The following is an 18,500-nucleotide window of genomic DNA, read 5'->3' as shown; positions in this document are numbered from 1 at the left end:
AAATATTATAGTAAAACTTGTCTCCTTCTAGAGTCTAAGCTCCATGAGGACAGAGACCATGTCTTTTATTTTTGAATATTCAGGGCCTAACAAACATCAGGTACACAGAGAGCATTTCCTCATTGTCTAACACAGTATGGTTAGACTGTGTTAGGAATGGGTTTCTCTATATAATTTTTCCTGTAGGTAGAGCTTACCCCTGAACACATAAAAAATCCCATCTTGTTAATTATATTAATTACAAAATTAATTCACATTCATTGGTGAAAATTTGGAATATACAGAATTATAAAGACAGAAACCATCTGTTGTTGGGTGGGATGGCTCACACCTGTAATCTCAGTACTTTGGGAGACCAAGGCAGGAAGATGGCTTGACGCTAAGAGGTCAAGATTAGTCTGGTCAACATGATGAGACCCTGTCTCTGTAAGAAATTTTAAAAATTGGCCAGGCATGGTTGTGTGTGCCTGCAATCCTACCTACTGGGGAGGTTGAGGCAGGAAGATCACGTGGCTGCAGTGAGCCATGATAAAGCCACTGCACTTCAGCCTAGGCGACAGAGCAAGGCCCTGTCTCTTCAAAATATTATATTGAAATATTCCAATTTAAATTTTTTTCTAATTTTTTTCATTGTGGAAATATATGTAACATAAAATTTATCATCTTAACCATTTTTTAATGTATAGATCAGTGTAAAGGTGTGTTAAATACACCCATAATGTGCTACTATCACCAGGATCCATCTCTGTAACTATTTTAATCTTGTAAAACTGAAACTCTGTACCTGTTACAGAATAACTCTCCATTCCCCACTTCTGCTAGTTCCTGACAACCAGTATACCACTTTCTGTCTCTATGATTTTGACTTATAAGTATTTCAAATAAATGGAATCAGTATTTGTCTTTTGGTAACTGGCTTGTTTTACTTAACACAATATCCTCAAGTTCATCCATGTTGTAGCATGTGTCAGGATTTCCTTCCTTTAAAGGTTGAATAATTTTCAATTGTATGTATGTACCACATTTCACTTATCTATTTATTTGTTGATGAATATATTTGTTGATGAATAATAGGGTTACTTCCACATTTTACCTGTTATGAATTATGCTGCTATGAACATGGCTATACAAACATTTATTTGAATCTCTGCTTTCAATTTTTTTGTGTGTGTTCCCAGAAGTGGAATCGCTAGATCATGGTAGTTCTTCAGTTTGTGACTGTTTTCCACAGCAACCATACCATTTTACATTTCCACCAACAATGCACAAGGGTTCCAATTTCTCCATATCCTTGCTTAACATTTGTTATTTTCTGGAATTGTTTTGTTTTGTTTTTACAGTAGCCATCCTAATGGGTGCGAGGTGGTCTCCCTTTCCAGTTTTTGATTTGCATCTCCCTGATGATTAGTGAGGTTGAGCATCTTTTTATGTCCTTACTGGCCATTTGCATATTTTTGAAGAAATGCCTATAAAGTCTTTTGCCCATTTTTGAATTGGGTTGTTTGCTTTTTTGTTGTTCAGTTTTATGAGTTCCATTTATATTTCGGATATCAATCCCTTATCAGGGATAAGGATATCATTTGCAAATATTTTCTTCCATTCTGTGGGTTGTATTTTACTCTGTTGATACTGTCTTTTGATGCACAATTTTTATTGATAGACAATATTGGTACATATTTATGAGGTACAGGTGATATTTTGTTACATGCATAGACTGTAATAATCAAGTCAGGGTATTGGGGTGTCCATCACCTCAAGTATTTATCACTTCTATGTGCTGGGAACATTTCAAGTCTTCTAGCTATTTTGAAATATGCAATACATTGTTATTAACTATAGTAACCCTACTCTGCTATTGAACATTAAAACTTATTCCTTCTGTGTTTGTACTCATTAGCCAACCTCTCTTTATCTCCTGCCCCCACCCACACATAGCCTCTGTTATCTTTCTACTCTCTATCTCCATGAACTTTTTTAGCTCTCCCGTATGAGTAAGAACATGCAATATTTGTCTTTCTGAACCTGGTTTATCTCACTTAACATGAGTCCCATTCCATTCATATTGCTGCAAATGACATGATTTTATTATTTTTTTACAGCTGAATAGTATTCCATTATGTATATATGCCACATTTTATTCATCCATTTATCCGTTGATGGACACTTAGGTTGATTCCACATTCTTGCTATTGTGAATACTGCAATAAACATGGGAGTGCAGGTATCCCTTTAATATACTGATTTCTTTTCCTCTGGATAAATACCAAGTAGTGGGATTGCTGGATTGTATGGTAGTTGTTCTATTTTTAGTGTTTTTGAGAAATCTCCCTACTGTTTTCCTTAATGGCTGTACTAATTGATATTCCTACCTACAGTGTATAAGAGTTCCCTTTTCTCTTCATCCTTGCCAGCATTAGTTATTTTTTGTCTTTTGATAATAGCTATTCTAATTGGGATGAGATGATATCTCATTGTGGTTTTTATTTGTATTTCTCTGATGATTAGTGATGTAGAGCATTTTGTTGGCCGTTTGTACGTCTTCTTTTGAGAAATGTCTATTCATGGTTTTTGCCCACTTTTTAATAGGATTTTCTTTTTTTTTTTTTACTGTTGAGCTCTCAGTTTTCCTTGTATATTCTGGATATTAGTCCTTTATTGAATGAACATTTTGCAAATATTTTCTCCCATTCTGTGGATTGTCTCTTCACTCTGTAGATTGTTTCCTTTGCTGTACAGAAGCTATTTAGTTTAGTATAGTCACATTTGTCTATTTTTGGTTTCAGTTGCCTGTACTTTTGAGGTCTTAATCATAAAATATTTGTCAAAACCAACGTCCTAAAACGTTTCTCCTATGTTTTCTTCTAGTAGTTTTATAGTTTCGGATCTTATGTTTAAGACTATAATCCATCTTGAGTTGATTTTTGTATGTGGTGAGAGATAGGGGTCTAGTTTCATTCTTCTGCATATAGATATCAAATTTTTCTAGCACCATTTATTGAAGACAATGTCCTTTTCTCAGTGTATGTTTTTGGCACCTTTGTCAAAAATCAGTTGGCTGCAAATACATGGATTTATTTCTGGGTTCTCTACTCTGTTCCATTGGCCTATGTGTCTGTTTGTATACCAATATCATGATATTTTATTTACTACAGCCTTGAAATATATTTTGAAGTCAGGTAGTGTGGTGCCTCCAGCATTGTTCTTTTTGCTTGCAAAATTTTTAAATGTTCATGAAGTCCAATTTGTTTATTTTGTTGTTGTTGGCTGTTTTTCTTTTCTTTTCTTTCTTTTTCTTTTTCTTTTTTTTTTTTTTTTGAGATGGGATCACTCTCTGTCACCCAGGTTGGAGTGCAGTGGTGCAATCACAGCCCACTGAAGCCTTGAACACTTGGCCTCAAGCACAATCCTCTTGTCTCAGCCTCCTGAGTAGCTAGGATTATAGGCATGCACCACCATGTCCAGCTAATTTTTTAAACAAATATTTTTGTAGAGATAGGGTCTTACTCATTGCTCAGGCTGGTTTGAACTCCTGGGCTCAAGCAATCTTCAATGTTTCAACCTCCCAAAGTGCTGAGCCACTTTGGGAGTATGTATGAGCCACAATACCCAGCCAGCATCTTTCATGTCTTATCCAAGAAATCAGTGACAAATCCAATGTTTTGATGCTATTTTCATATTTTCTTCTAAGACTTTTACAGTTTTAGATTTTACATTTAGTTATTTGCTATGTTTGAATATGGTTTTTCCCCACTAAAACTCATATTGAAACCTTAATTCCCTTTGTGGCAATGTTGGGAAGTGAAACCTCTAAGAGGTGGAGCCTAATGGGAGGTATCTGGGTCATGAGGACTCTGCCCTTGTGGGTGGTTCGGTTCTGTTCTTGCAGTAGTGAGTGCACTCTCATTCTGACAATACTGAATTGCTTCTAGCAGGAATGGATTAGTTCCTACAAGAGTGAGTTGTTATAAAGCCAGAATGCCCCTCAGGTTTTGCCTCTTGACATGTTTCCACTTCCGCTTTGACCTTCCACCAGGTTGCATTGCAACACATGCAACAGAAGCCTTCACCAGAAGCCAAATGAATGCTGGTACTATCTTTCTTGAACTTACCAGCTTGCAGAACCATGAGCTAAGTCAACTTTTCTTTATAAATCATTCAGTCTCAGTTATTCTGTTATAGCAACACAAAGCAGTCAAAGACAATCTTTGATCCATTTTTAGTTAATTTTTATATATGGTGTTAGATAAGGCGACATATGGTGTCAGAAAACTGGGTATTCTTTTGTATGTGAATATCCACTTTTCTAGCACAATTTGTTAAAAAAATGGTGTTTTCCCCATTGAATTATCTTAGTACCGTTATTGAAAATCATTTCACCACATATGTGAGGGTATGTTTCTGGGCTCTCTCTTTTATTTCATTGGTGGATATGTATGACTTTATGCTAGTACCACAGTGTTTTGATTACTGTAACTGTATAGTAAGTTTTGAAATCAGGAAGTGTGAATCCTTTTATATTAGTCTGTTTTGCATTTCTATAAAGAAATACCTGAGGTTGAGATACCTTCTCACACCAGTTAGAATGGCAATCACTAAAAAGTCAGGGAACAACAGGTGCTGGAGAGGATGTGGAGAAATAGGAACACTTTTACACTGTTGGTGGGACTATAAGCTAGTTCAACCATTGTGGAAGACAGTGTGGCGATTCCTCAAGGATCTAGAACTAGAAATACCATTTGACCCAGCCATCCCATTACTGGGTATATACCCAAAGGATTATAAATCATGCTGCTATAAAGACACATGCACACATATGTTTATTGCAGCACTATTCACAATAGCAAAGACTTGGAACCAACCCATATGTCCAACAATGATAGACTGGATTAAGAAAATGTGGCACATATACACTATGGAATACTATGCAGCCATAAAAAAGGATGAATTCATGTCCTTTGTAGAGACATGGATGAAGCTGGAAACCATCATTCTCAGCAAACTATCACAAGGACAGAAAACCAAACACTGCATGTTCTCACTCATAGGTGGGAATTGAACAATGAGAACACATGGACACAGGAAGGGGAACATCACACACTGGGGCCTGTTGTGGGGTGGTGGAGGGGGGAAGGATAGCATTAGGAGATATACCTAATGTAAATAACGAGTTAATGGGTGCAGCACACCAACATGGCAGATGTATTCATATGTAACAAACCTGCACATTGTGCACATGTACCCTAAAACTTAAAGTATACTTAAAAAAAAATAAAAGAAATACCTGAGGTTGGGTGACTTATAAGGAAATGAGGTGTATTTTGGCTCACAGTTCTGCAGAGTGTACAAGAAGCATAGTGCCAATATCTGCTCCTGGTGAGGGCCTCAGGAAGCCTAAAATCATGATGGAAGGCAAAGGGGGAGCAGGCATGCTACATGGTGAGAGAGGCAACAAGAAAGAGAGAGAGGAGGGAGAGGCCAGACTCTTTTTAACAAGCAGATCTTATGGTAACTCATAGAACAAGAACACATTCATTACTGCAAGGATGGCACCAAGCCATTAATAAGGCATCTACGACCATGACCCTAACACCTTCCACTAGGCCCTACCTCCAATATTGGGGATCACATTTCAACATGAGATTTGCAAGGGACAAATATCCAAATTGTATTACACCCAGCTTTGTTTTTTTGCAAGATCACTTTGGCTATTCAGGGACCACCTAAGATTGCCTATGAATTTTAGGATGGGTTTTTCTATTTCTGAAAATCTATCTTTGGAATTTTAATAGGGATTGCATTGAATCTGTTGATGACTTGGCGAAGCACTGACATCTCAACAATATTAAATCTTTCAATCCATGAACATGGGATGTCTTCTATTTATTGATGTCTTCTTTAATTTCTTTTAGCAATGTTTTGTAGTTTTCAATATTTACATTTTTTTCTCACTTAAGTTAGTATGTAAGTATTTAATTCTTTTTGATGCTATGAAATTGTTTTTATAATTTTCTTTTCAGATGGTTCATTTTTAGTGTATAGAAATGCAACTGAATTTTGTGCATTGACTTTGTATCCTGCTACTTTGCTGAATTTATTATTTCTAACAGTTTTTTGATGAATTAAGGTTTTCAACATATAAGATTATATCATCTGTGAACAGAGACAATTCTACTTTTTTCTTTCTGATTTGGATGTCTTTTATGTCTTTTTCTTGCCTAAATACTGTGTTTACAACTTCCAGTTCTATGTTGAATAGAAGTAGCAAAAGTAGGCATCATTGCTTTGTGCCTGATTTTAGAGAAAAAGCTTTCAGTCTTTCACCATTGAGTTTTATGTTCATAGTGAGTTTTTTCACATATGGCTTTTATTATACTGAGGCAGTTTCCTTCTATTTCTAGTTTGTTGAATTTTTTTTTAATTATGAAAGGCTGTTGAATTTTGTCAAATGCTTTTTCTATATCAATTGAGATAATCATGTGTTTTTTTCCCCTTGTCTTAGTCCATTTGGTGTTGCTATACCAGAATACCTATGGCTGGATAGTTTATAAAGAAAAGAGGTTTATTTAGCTCACAATTATGTAGGTTGGGAGGTTCAACAACATAGCACCCAACTTCTGGTGAGGCTACATTCTGGCTAAAAACATGGTGGAGAAGCAGAAAAGTGAGCAGGCATGTGCAAAGAGATCACATGATGAGGGAGGAAACAAGAGAGTCTAGGAAGCAAAACTCTCTGCTGTAACAACATGCTTTCTGGTAAATAATTCCATTCTGTGAGAGCAACAACTCACCCACTCCTATGGAAGGGAATTAATCTACTTATGAGGGATTAATCCTTGTGACCCAAGCACCTCCCACTAGGCCTCACCTCCCTACAATGCCAAACTGGGGATCAAATTTCAACAAGAGTTTTGAGAGTAATAAACCACATCTAAACCATAGCATTTTGTCCCATGCCCCAAAAGTCATGTTCTTCTCACATACAAAATAGAACACTTGTTCCCAATAGTTTCAAAAGTCTTAATGTGCTCCATCACCAAATCAAAAGTCCAAAGTCTCATCTGAGAGCCTGTGAAATTTTTTTTAAAACTTATTTACTTTCAAGATACAATGGTGGGACAGACATTGGGTAAACATTCCCACTCCAAAAGGGAAAAATAAGCCAAGAGAAGGGAAGAACAGGCCCCATGCAAATCTAAAACCAGCAGGGCAGACAATTAAATCTTAATGCTCCAAAATAATCTTTCACTCCATGTGCTCCGTCCTGGACACACTGGTATGGGGACTGGGTCCCCAAGGCCTCAGAAAGCCCCACCTCAATGGCCTTGCTGCATGGCTTGGAGTCTGGTGCCTGTAGCTTTCCCAGATAAGTGTTTCACACTGCCAGTAGCTGTACAATTCTGTGGTCTTGACAGTGGCCATGTTCCCACAGATCCACTAGGCATTGCCGCTGTGGGAGCTCCTCTGGTGGCTCCACCCTTGTGGCAGGTTTCTGCCTGGGCTCCCAGGCTTTCCATTACATCCTCTGAAATCTAGGTGGAAGCCTCCACACCTCCATCACTCCGGCATTTTGCATGCCTGCAGAATTAATGCCATGTGGACCTGGATGCTGCCAAGGCTTATGGCTTGTATCCTTTGAAGCAGCAGCCCAAGCTGTTTATGTGGCTAGTTGAGTCACAACGAATTGCCTGAAATAGCCAGGATGTAGTGAGCAGGTCCTGAGGCAACCCTGGGCAGTGTGCCTATGGGGAATAGTTGGAACTCTCCCCTGAAACCATTCTGATCTCCTAGGCTTCCTCTGGCTTCCTCTGGTAGCTGGTCAAGCTGGGCCTTAGGAGACCAATGTTGGCCTGCCCAGGTACTGCTCGAGAGTTTTACCCTGGAGGGGCTCCTTTGAGCTAGGGTTTGCAAATTCCCAACTGGGATTATTTTGCTCAATTTTCTACTGTCATCTTCTAAGTCCAAACTGTGGTTTGTAATAAGACAACATTTTTTTCCTTTTGGACTTTCAGCATACAGTATAGAACAAACCCACTAGAGGAATATCTGAGTTAGGAAAACATTTACTCCATTTCCCTATAGCAAATTATTCCACATAGTACTGCCTGTGGTTGCAAAGACACCACTATTTTACAGCCAATAATGAATGAATGATGGGCAGTTTTACTAGAATTGCTTTTCATTTTTGTCAGCTTTATAAAAATTTTTACATTTTCACTTATATGTTCCTAAAGAGTGAATGTGCATGGGGAAAGATTCTGAGAACTAATTTGGCACATATTATTTTAACAACTCCAGAGAGAACATATATTATTTATTGTCAGTTGTTTTAATAATGTTTCTACAATGAAAGAATTCACAAGGCTAAAAAGTTCTATTCTGTATTTAATTTACTTGTTCAAATGTCTATATAGGCTTTTATTACTAACTCCATGATTTTCTACGATCACTTAAAGCTAATGGACAAATGTTGACTATTTGACACAAAACCTTGTTCTTCCATTTTAAAAAGTTTTTCCAAATAGTGGATTTAAGGCTCTCTTTGGAGCCGGTTTTATTATTCTGTTACATAAGAATGTATTCAGGGATGACAGAGGCATAATGTGCACATTAGTCCTCTATTCAATTAAAAGTTCAATACACAGTATTAATTTGACTTTATATTAGTAGGTGAAATTATAAATTTAGTGACCAAGCAGAATCATATGTCAACAGCTATAATATTAAAATCATTACTGTAGTGTGATTTCTTTAGGCTACATCTGAGAACTGTTCTTTCCTCTCATCACAAATGATTTTGTCATGCCCACTCCCACACCAAGAGACTTGATTAAACGCTAGCATAGCTCAAGCCCTGACCCGGGGTCAACCCAGCCCTCCTCAAGTTCCTGTCTGGGAAATCTCAAGGTTGTTGAAAAATTTACTGTTTGTTCTAGCCAACATCTGAAGACTTGGCCCCTGTCTCCCAGGCTCTGTGGGAGGGTAAGAGCTTAACTTTGATAAGCACTAGTTAACAAACCCAGACGGTCTAATCACATTGGCCAAACCCTTTTACCCAATAATTGTAATTTTTCACTTCCATGACTTTGGTTGAGCCGGGCAGTTTCTCTCTCTTCACTCCCTCATTCTCCCTTTAAAATGCCCAGTAGCCTCTATATGGATTGGAGTTGAGCTCAGTTCCATACTGGTTTGTCTTTATAATCTTTAACTAGCTTTAACTGGCTTTGTTTTTCTTTAACACATTTAGCCAAAAACTTGAGCTAAACCAATTAAAATACAGAGGCATAGAAACTTTTCACTCACCTGAGAAACATGTCAATAGCAATAGTGTATGAATTAAGTATAGTTGAATGGCAACTGGCCACAGTCTTGACAGTAAGTGATTTACAATCCAGTCTTATGAGAGAATTTGAAATAATGCTCTGCTCATCTCAATCATTCCTGCTGTAAAACAAAAGAATCAAAGAAGGAAGTCTTTCTACAAACAAGTAACTAATCAAGATGAGGTGTGGTAAAAATAATAATAATAATAAAAGCATCTCCTGTGTCAAAGCATTAATTTTTCTATTGGTTATCAGAGTAGAAAAAAATATTTTTTTTATTTACCCCTCTTAGGTTCATTGGCTTGGAGTCCATGAATCAAACAAATAACAGACAGATTAACAAGAGAAAAAAACAGTTTTAATTATGTACATAGCTACATATGTAACACCAGAGTTTATAAAGAAAAATGTTCCTCAAGGAGGCAGCCAGATGGTTAAGGCTTTTATGGTATTCCATTTTTAGCAAAATAAAGGAAAAGGGATTTGGGACTTCTAGGTCAGGAGGCAAGTTACAGGAAGGTGACCAAGAAAAGTATGGTAAACAAGGATTGTTTAGTGCTTTCTCCATTGATAAGAGTTATTGAGTCCTCTTCTCCATAAGGGAAAAGGAGACACCTTTAAAGATGGAAATGTTCTAAATTTTCTTTATTAAAGGAAAATTTGTGCCCTATTTTTAGAGCTTTTTCTGTGTCTGTTGGTCTCGATGGCCTTTAGCTAAAATATTCAACGTAACAAAAAGGCATATTTTGGGGGGTATAGCATATCTTGGTACCCTTTGTGGTGACAAATTCCATATCTGTTGGGCATTCCTAGGGGTCAGTGCTGGATTTCCCTGCTGACCAACTAGGAAAATGAAGTGGGAACTGAAAAGGGCATTGTGGCTGTCTCTCCAACAGTCTTTACTCAGATGATCACTCAAAGCCAACTGTGCCACCTACCTGTGATTGGGCTAAAGAAATGTGAGGTGTGTTTCACCAGAGTTGTCAGGGGAAAGAGCCAGTTGTCTTTGAATCCTGCACATGGACAAGGACACACGTGTACCCAGTTGTGCTGGTAGCCATATTATGACAATGAGGAAAAGCAACCCTATAGTGAAGTGAGTGTCATAAATAGCAGCACAGAGAATGAAGCTGGATTCTAGATGATATTGCTGAACCATGGAATCGATCGAATTACTTAAGATAATAAATTCTCTTATTGTTTAGGACATTTTGAGTTGGTATTCTGTTATAGGAAGCCTAAAAACAGCAGAGCCCAGAGAGGGAGTCAGTGTTCTCCATGGAGGGAAGATGGGCCTTCTAGCTCAAAGGAGCACCTCCAGAGTAAAACTCTCGAGCAGTACCTGGGCAGGCCAACATTGCTCTCCTAAGGCCCAGCTTGACCAGCTGCCAGAGGAGGCAGACATTTTGATGAGGGAAGGTGGTCGGGAAAGGGGCAAGGAGTAGTGATGTTGAAACCAGCAAGTCTGTGAAGACAGTTAAATGAGCCAAAATATTTGGGTGAGGTAGATGGGGACACTAACATTAAAGACAGGAAAAATGATGAAGAGAAAAAAGGAGAGGCCAGAAATTGCTTTTTCTATATTCTGGAAAAGTACCAGTTCCATATGAATTACCTGGTTTACTTGTGTGTTTTTAAAGATCAGCTAGAACTTATCACAATCTATCTGGTCCTGGTGATTTTTTAGAGAGTAGGTCTTTTAAGCCTCCTTCTGTCTCTTCTGTAGCATTTGATCTACCCAAGTTTTATGTTTCTTCTTGGGTCAATTGTGTTAGTTTTTATTTTGCAAGAACATCATTTATTCCCTGTAGGTTTTTTGAAATGTTGCCATTGAATCTAATATTCTCTTATAATGTTTTCGGTGTCTTATATTTGATTGTCTCTCTCTTATTTCTTATCTTGTGTATGTTTCTCTTAGTCAGGCTTCTATTGATTTTCCTTTTTAGGTCTATTTATCCTTTCTGCTCTTTTACTTATTATTTTGCTTTTTTGTTCATTATTTTCCTTCTTCACTATTTTAATCTTTCCACTTGGTTTTGTTTTCTTTTTCTAATTTCTTAAAGATGAGTATTGTTCTTTACTTTTCAGCTCTTAATCTTTAATGGCAAAGGCACTTAAAGCTACAAATATTCCTCTCATAGATTTCCATATGTCTTATTGGTTTGACGTAAATAGTAGTTCTTGCCATTGCTTTGAAATAATTTTGAATTTTGGTTTTTATTTTCTTTTTGACCCAGAGCTATTAAAGTGTTGCTACTTTATTAAAGTGTTGTTACTTTATTGAAGTGTTGTTGTTTTTTCATAAGTATTTAGAATTTTTGTCATTCTTTTTTTCTTATTTCTGAGTTTTATTAGAGAATATAACCTGTAAAATTGACCTTTAAAAAGAAGTTAAGTTTTTTCAACCAAGAGTATGACCAAATGTCATAAATACTCCGTGAACATGCAAAAATATGAATATTTTCTACTTAATACTTTCTACTTAAAGGATATATGGTTTAATATTGTAGGGGAGGAAAAATATCTTCTTACTTCTAGGTTGTTTGCTGGGGCTGTAAGATACAGATTAACAAGAGAAAAGAATACAAATTTATTTAAAATCTGTTTTACATAACACAGAAGTGGAAATGAAGACCTAAAGAAACAGTTAACCCTGAGTATTTTTATACTAGGTTTGACAAAGAGTAGAAAGTTGTGGAAAAATATGATAGGGCAGAGAGGGTTTGAGCTAGGATAGCAAACTGGAGGAAACTTAGCAAGGCCTATTTGTTTGAATTCCTCTCAACATCCCTCCATCTTCCCATCTTCGGTGATAAAGGTGTCCTTCTCTCTGAGTATCAGGAAGGTACCTCTCATGTGAGGGTCTTATATCGTATTTCAGGGGAGAAGAAAGAGTCAGAGTGTCCTTTCTGTACCTGCCATTTTTCAGATTCCTTCAGCTTAAAATATTCAATATGGCAAGCTGCCATATTTTGGAGTAGTATGTCCTAAACCCCATCATTTCAATAGTTTTACTGTTTAATTTCTGTTTGTCATTATTACTATTTTTTGCCCCATTGGATTTGGAGAATTCTGAAAGACATATATCGTATATATTTCTAAATGAAGTTCTCCTTGCATTTCTAACACTTTATATATTTAGCTGCTGTATCTAATACATACAAAGTAATTACTAGTATATCTTTTACCTAAATTGTACTTTTTGGCCCAGCATGGTGACTGATGCCTGTAATCCTAGTGTTTTGGGAGGCCAAGATAGGAAGATCGCTTGAGCCCAGGAGCTCAAGGCTGCAGTGAACTATTATCATGCCGCTGTATTTCAGCTTGGGCAACAAAGTGAGACTCTGTCTCAAAAAAAAAAAAAAAAAGTTCTTTTTATCATTGTATATTACTCATTTTTTTTTTTTTTTTTTTTTTTTTTTTTTTTTTTTTTTTTAGTATCATTCTTGGGTGTTTCTCGGAGAGGGGGATTTGGCAAGGTCATAGGACAATAGTGGAGGGAAGGTCAGCAGATAAACATGTGAACAAGGGTCTCTGGTTTTCCTAGGCGGAGGGCCCTGCCGCCTTCCACGGCGTTTGTGTCCCTGGGTACTTGGGATTAGGGAGTGGTGATGACTCTTAAGGAGCATGCTGCCTTCAAGCATCTGTTTAACAAAGCACATCTTGCACCGCCCTTAATCCATTTAACCCTGAGTGGACACAGCACATGTTTCAGAGAGCATGCGGTTGGGGGTAAGGTTATAGATTAACAGCATCCCAAGGCAGAAGAATTTTTCTTAGTACAGAACAAAATGGAGTCTCCTATGTCTACTTCTTTCTACACAGACACAGTAACAATCTGATCTCTCTTTTCCCCACATTTCCCCCTTTGCTATTTGACAAAACCGCCATCGTCATCATGGCCCGTTCTCAATGAGCTGTTGGGTACACCTCCCAGACGGGGTGGTGGCCGAGCAGAGGGGCTCCTCACTTCCCAGACAGGGCGACCAGGCAGAGGCGCCCCCCACCTCCCGGACGGGGCGGCGGCCGGGCGGAGGCGCCCCCCACCTCCCTCCCAGATATTACTCATCTTTAATTTCATTGGTGGTTTTAAGCTTAAATTCTGCCCACCTGGTATTAATATGAACTTCTGCTTTCTCTTTGTGATATCTCTTTGTCCATTTCATTTTTCAGTCTTTAAAAAACTCACTTTGTTTTAAGCATTGAAAATCCAATAAACAGTGTATTGCTTAATTTTGTTATTTAACCCAACCTGCCAGTCTCTGTTTTTCAATAGAAAATTTAGCCCATTCATGTTAAGTATAACAACTGTTTTATTCATTCTATCTTATTTAATATTTATCTTTGGTCTTACTTTGCATTTCCTCTTTTTTCTTTCTTCGTTTTTGCTGATTTGTTCAGGTTGCTCTACATTCTCATTTTCTTATTAATTATCTTCCCTTATCATCACACACAAGTTTCTGGACTATCATATGAAATCCACATGCTTTTTCCTTTCAACCAAATCACTCTTTTTTTCACTGTTCCCACCAATAAATGAGACTTTTGAATACCTTTACTTCTCCATTCTTCCTGCCAGGTTACCTTTTTTTTTTTTTTTTTTGAGACGGAGTTTTGCTCTTGTTGCCCAGGCTGGAGTGCAATGGCACCATCTCGACTCACTGCAACCTCTGCCTCCCGGGTTCAAGCGATTCCTCTGCCTCAGCCTCCTGAGTAGCTAGGATTACAGGTATGCACCACCACGCCCGGCTAATTTTGTATTTTTAGTAGAGATGGGGTTTCTCCATGTTAGTCAGGCTGGTCTAGAACTCCAGACCTCAGGTGATCCTCCCACCTTGCCCTCCCAAAGTGCTGGGATTACAGGCGTGAGCCACCGTGCCTGGCCCTATTCTACTTTCAAATACTTTTTTTGCTGATATGGCTTAATACTTTGGGTTCTAAGCTATTATTAGATTTCTCTTGCAGTAAATTCTTCTTTTTAAAGATTGCTTATTTAGCTATTATATTAATCTCACTTTGTTAACACCTATTTGCATCTAACTTTACTTACTGCAAGCTATACTGCTTGCCATTTTTGTTTCCTCTCTTCGTCTTCTACTCTGACCTGGTTTCCCTAAGATGGAATAGGAGGATGATATTTTCTATGAATTCTTGCATAGCCACAAATATAGTTTTTCTCCTGATAAAAGAAAGATAATATCTTGCCTCAGATATAAAATTCTTGGATTGTAGTTTTCTCTCTGATATTAGTAATTTTTATTAGCTCCTGAGTTGTAGATGACACAGTCCTGTATCAGTCTAACGTTTCTTCTTCTTCTTCTTTTTTTCTTTCTCTTCTTCTTCTGCTGCTGCTGCTGCTTCTTTCTTCTTCTTCTTCTTCTCCTTCTTCTTCTTCTTCTTTTCTTCTTCTTCCTCTTCTTCCTCTTCTTCTTCTTCCTCTTCTTCTTCCTCTTCTATATGTATATGTATGTGTCTATAGATAGATATTTGCATACTTGATCTTTCTGTCTCTGTATTTATAAGATTTGTCTTAATCCTTGGAGTTCAGAAATCTTACCAGAATATGTCTAAGTGTGTGGACCTTGGTAATACATTTCCATCTGCTGACTTGAATAAATCTAATTTTAACTAACTTTGCCTCTCCTTGATCTGTGCTCTTATGTTTTTCTGATATTTGCATGTAGGTCTCCTGGATCTTTCTTCCAAGTCTGCTATCTTTTTGCTCATGATTTCTGACTCTTTGAATTATTGCTCCTTATTTTGAGATACTTCTTCCAATTGTTCTTTCAGGCTACTAATTTGAACCCAACATAAATCATCTTCTTCAGTTCACCCACTTGCTTGTTCAGTTAAAAAGTCGTGGGTTGCTTTTTTTTTTTTTTTTTTTTGGTTATTTTTCAGTTCTTTTGTTATTGTTGTTTGGAAGCAGAGGCTGCACTGAGCTGAGATTGCACCATGGCACATGGCACTCCAGCCTGGGTGACAGGGTGAGACCCTATCTCAAAAAGAAATTCTGATCAAGGAAATCTATGCTTGCTAGACTGATAAATTTTGAGTTTGATTCTGAATGTGGTAGAAAGCAAGATGACATAGTGAAATAGCATGAATTTTGTGGCTCAAAGTGAATTAGCATGAACTAATGCCAACTGGGCATTTCCTAGCTTTATGAACTTGGGCAAACTGCTTAATTCTCTGACCCTGGTCCTGTAAAATGGAGATAGCTATGCCTTCCTCCAGATCTCTTATTAGGAGATCATATGTGTAAAAGATAAGAACTGGCACAGGACGGAACCTCTCTTCCTTTCCTAGTGGTATTGTGTTGGGAAGGAACTGTCTTCTGAGATCCTGCTCAGATCAGCTGCCTAGCCTAGAGGAAACAGCAATGTTGTTGAGGGAAAGAGGTTAAGAATGTGACAAGGAGAAATCATTTTGAAACAGACAAGGCTGAGAAGGTACCAAAATGTTTTTGTGTGTTTGTGAGGGCAGTTTTTTGAGAGACAAGTTGTTGAAAAAGGCAATGGGGAAGACAGGACAATAAAGAGGAGAAAATCAACTGAGACAATGAAGAAGAAACTCAAGATTTCCTTCACACTTTTGACTCAGAGCAGCCGTGTAGGAGACATAGAAAGTGTCACAGAATGACCTATCAGGCATTAAATCGGATGATTAAACTATGGCGGGTAGTAGAAGGAAAAAACCAACCACCAGAAAAGTTGTAGATTCCTTCAAAACCTGATATGTAACTTAAAGTAACTTTTTTGAAGTTCAGAATCATTTGTCTCCTGTATGTTTCTTTGTTTGTTTTGACAGAGTCTCCCTCTATTGCCAGACTGGAGTGCAGTGGCACAATCTTGGCTCACTACAACCTCCACCTCCTGGGTTCAAGCGATTCTCCTGCCTCAGCCTCCCGAGTAGCTGGGACTAGAAGCGCCCGCCACCACGCCCAGCTAATTTTTGTATTTTTAGTAGAGACAGGGTTTCTCCGTGTTAGTCAGGATGGTCTCGATCTCTTGACCTCGTGATCTGCCCGCCTTAGCCTCCCCAAGTGCTGGGATTACAGGCGTGAGCCACCATGCCCGGCCTGTTAGCTCCTTAATTCTGTACATAAACACATACTTTTTTTTTTTCTTAAACATGGTGGGATAAAAAAGCAAAATGTCTATGATATTTATAACGGAAGTTGGGCCATCCTGCCAAAGATTCGTAGTCACTAATTTTAGGATGAATATGATTAATCTTTGAAGTACCAGAAGAAAAATGTAATGCCCAGATAAGAGAGATTATCTTCATCAATTGTTTAAGTATTAATCTAAAAGGAGAGATTTCAGATCTTTAAAAAAATGATTATACGAGGCTCACAAATATTTCTCAGGTGTTTCATATGTTTTAAAAGGCTGAGGAAAATGTCTGTGGTAAATGCTGCGATGCTTTGAAGACTATTCTTGTTCAGATCAATTAAAATAAATATGTATGCAAAAGTGTCTAGCATGGTGGCCAGCAAACAAGTTTAATAAATGTTAGGGAGGGGCCAGGCATGGTGGCTCACACCTGTAATCACAGCACTTTGGAAAGCCGAGGCAGGCCCATCACTTGAGCCCAGGAGTTTGAGATCAGCCTGGGAAACATAGTGAGACTCTGTCTCTATAAAAAAATATGGCCGGCTGAGGTGGCTCACGCCTGTAATCCCAGCACTTTGGAAGTCTGAGGAGGGTGGATCACTTGAGGCCAAGAATTGAAGACCAGCCTGGCCAACATGGAGAAAACCCGGCTCTAGGAAAAATACAAAAATTAGCCAGGCATGGTGGCTCACGCTTGTAATTCCAGCTACTCGGGAGGCTGAGGCAGAAGAATCGCTTGAACCTGGGAGGTGGAGGTTGCAGTTAGCGGAGATTGCGCTACCGCACTCCAGCCTAGGCTATAGAGTGAGACTCAATCCCAAAAATCAAACAAACAAAACAAACAAACAAAATAAATAATAAATAAATAAATAAATAAATAAATAAAATGTTAGGGGAATCAAATTAAGCTCTTTAACCCAAATTTAATCTGAAGTACCATCAAGACTTCTGCTTCTTTTGGCTGTGCATTGGCATACTCTACCCACTGGTCCTGGTATGCCTCAGGTCCTCTTGCTCTTAGCGCCTCATCTATTCCAGCATTTACCTTTTTTAGACCCATGCCTAAAATTAATGAATATGACAGTTTTGTAAAAGGATACAAAAGTAATTTATATATACTTTTGCACATCTGGAATTTAATTTTTTTTAAGTGGTTCTCTGCCTTTTCTACATCAGAGCATAGAGGTTAAGTGCATAACTCCTGGGGTCAGAGAGATGCAAGTTCAAATCCTGGGTCTCCCACTTAGACTATTAACTTGAGCAAGTTACTTAGCATCACTGAGCATTAGTTTCCTCATCTGTAAAATGGGAATTAGAACTCTCTGTACTTCAAATGAGATAATGTAGGTAAAGACGTGGCAAGGTGTCAGATGGATAGTAAGCCTTGATAAGTAATGCTGAGTATTGTGACTTATAACATGTATAACATGTAATAACTATATACCATATATATCTAGATAATATACATCTATAATTATTTTAAACACCCTTATAATATCCCTCTTCAAATTCCTATAATTCTGCATTTTTGATATTTAGAATAGAAAAAGTGAATCACAAATTGTAAAAGAGGTAGAATTGCTAGTTGAGTAGAATATTTACAGTTAAAATATGGTGCTGGCTTTATCTTAGAATTATAATCTAGAGATGTACATTATCCTAGATGCAAAGTGGAAAAGTGCTCATAATATCTGGGCAACAAAAACTAGTTGAATGTAAAAGTATTTATTCACTTTTGGACTCATGTTAATTTGAGGTGGCAAATTGATATTAACTTGCACAGTATCTTTATATCCATGAATTAAATTAATTCAGGGCTTTTTTCCAAAGGAGCCACACCTCATTAATAATTTTATTTGGTTGTTATCTAGAATGTTGTAACAATTTCTAAATGTCAGGTTATAGAAATTTCTAGTATACAGAAATCCCACTTCAGAATTCAGAAACCTTTTTGTTTACTTCTTTCAGTATGTATGTATGTATGTATTTATTTATTTATTTATTTTGAGACGGAGTTTCACTCTTGTTGCCCAGGCTGGAGTGCAATGGTGCAATCTCGGCT

The 18,500-nt window shown here is 37.7% G+C and overlaps 1 protein-coding gene across 2 annotated transcripts in view; it reads left to right on the top strand.

Annotated features, from left to right (window-relative positions):
• The window catches only part of PCED1B (PC-esterase domain containing 1B), a 137,361-nt gene that overhangs the window by 58,404 nt on the left and 60,457 nt on the right, over window positions 1-18,500 (top strand). The window contains exon 4 of one of the 2 annotated variants that reach the window (XM_063785710.1): window positions 13,952-14,049. The exons of the other annotated variant lie outside the window; for it this stretch is intronic. The gene's annotated coding sequence lies outside the window, so the exon portion shown is untranslated. The remainder of the gene's footprint in view (window positions 1-13,951; window positions 14,050-18,500) is intronic. 2 annotated transcript variants of the gene reach the window in all.

Source organism: Pan troglodytes, chromosome 10 (assembly GCF_028858775.2).
Source record: "Pan troglodytes isolate AG18354 chromosome 10, NHGRI_mPanTro3-v2.0_pri, whole genome shotgun sequence".
Taxonomy (NCBI): Eukaryota; Metazoa; Chordata; class Mammalia; order Primates; family Hominidae; genus Pan; species Pan troglodytes.
This window is presented reverse-complemented; position numbering and strand designations above follow the sequence as displayed.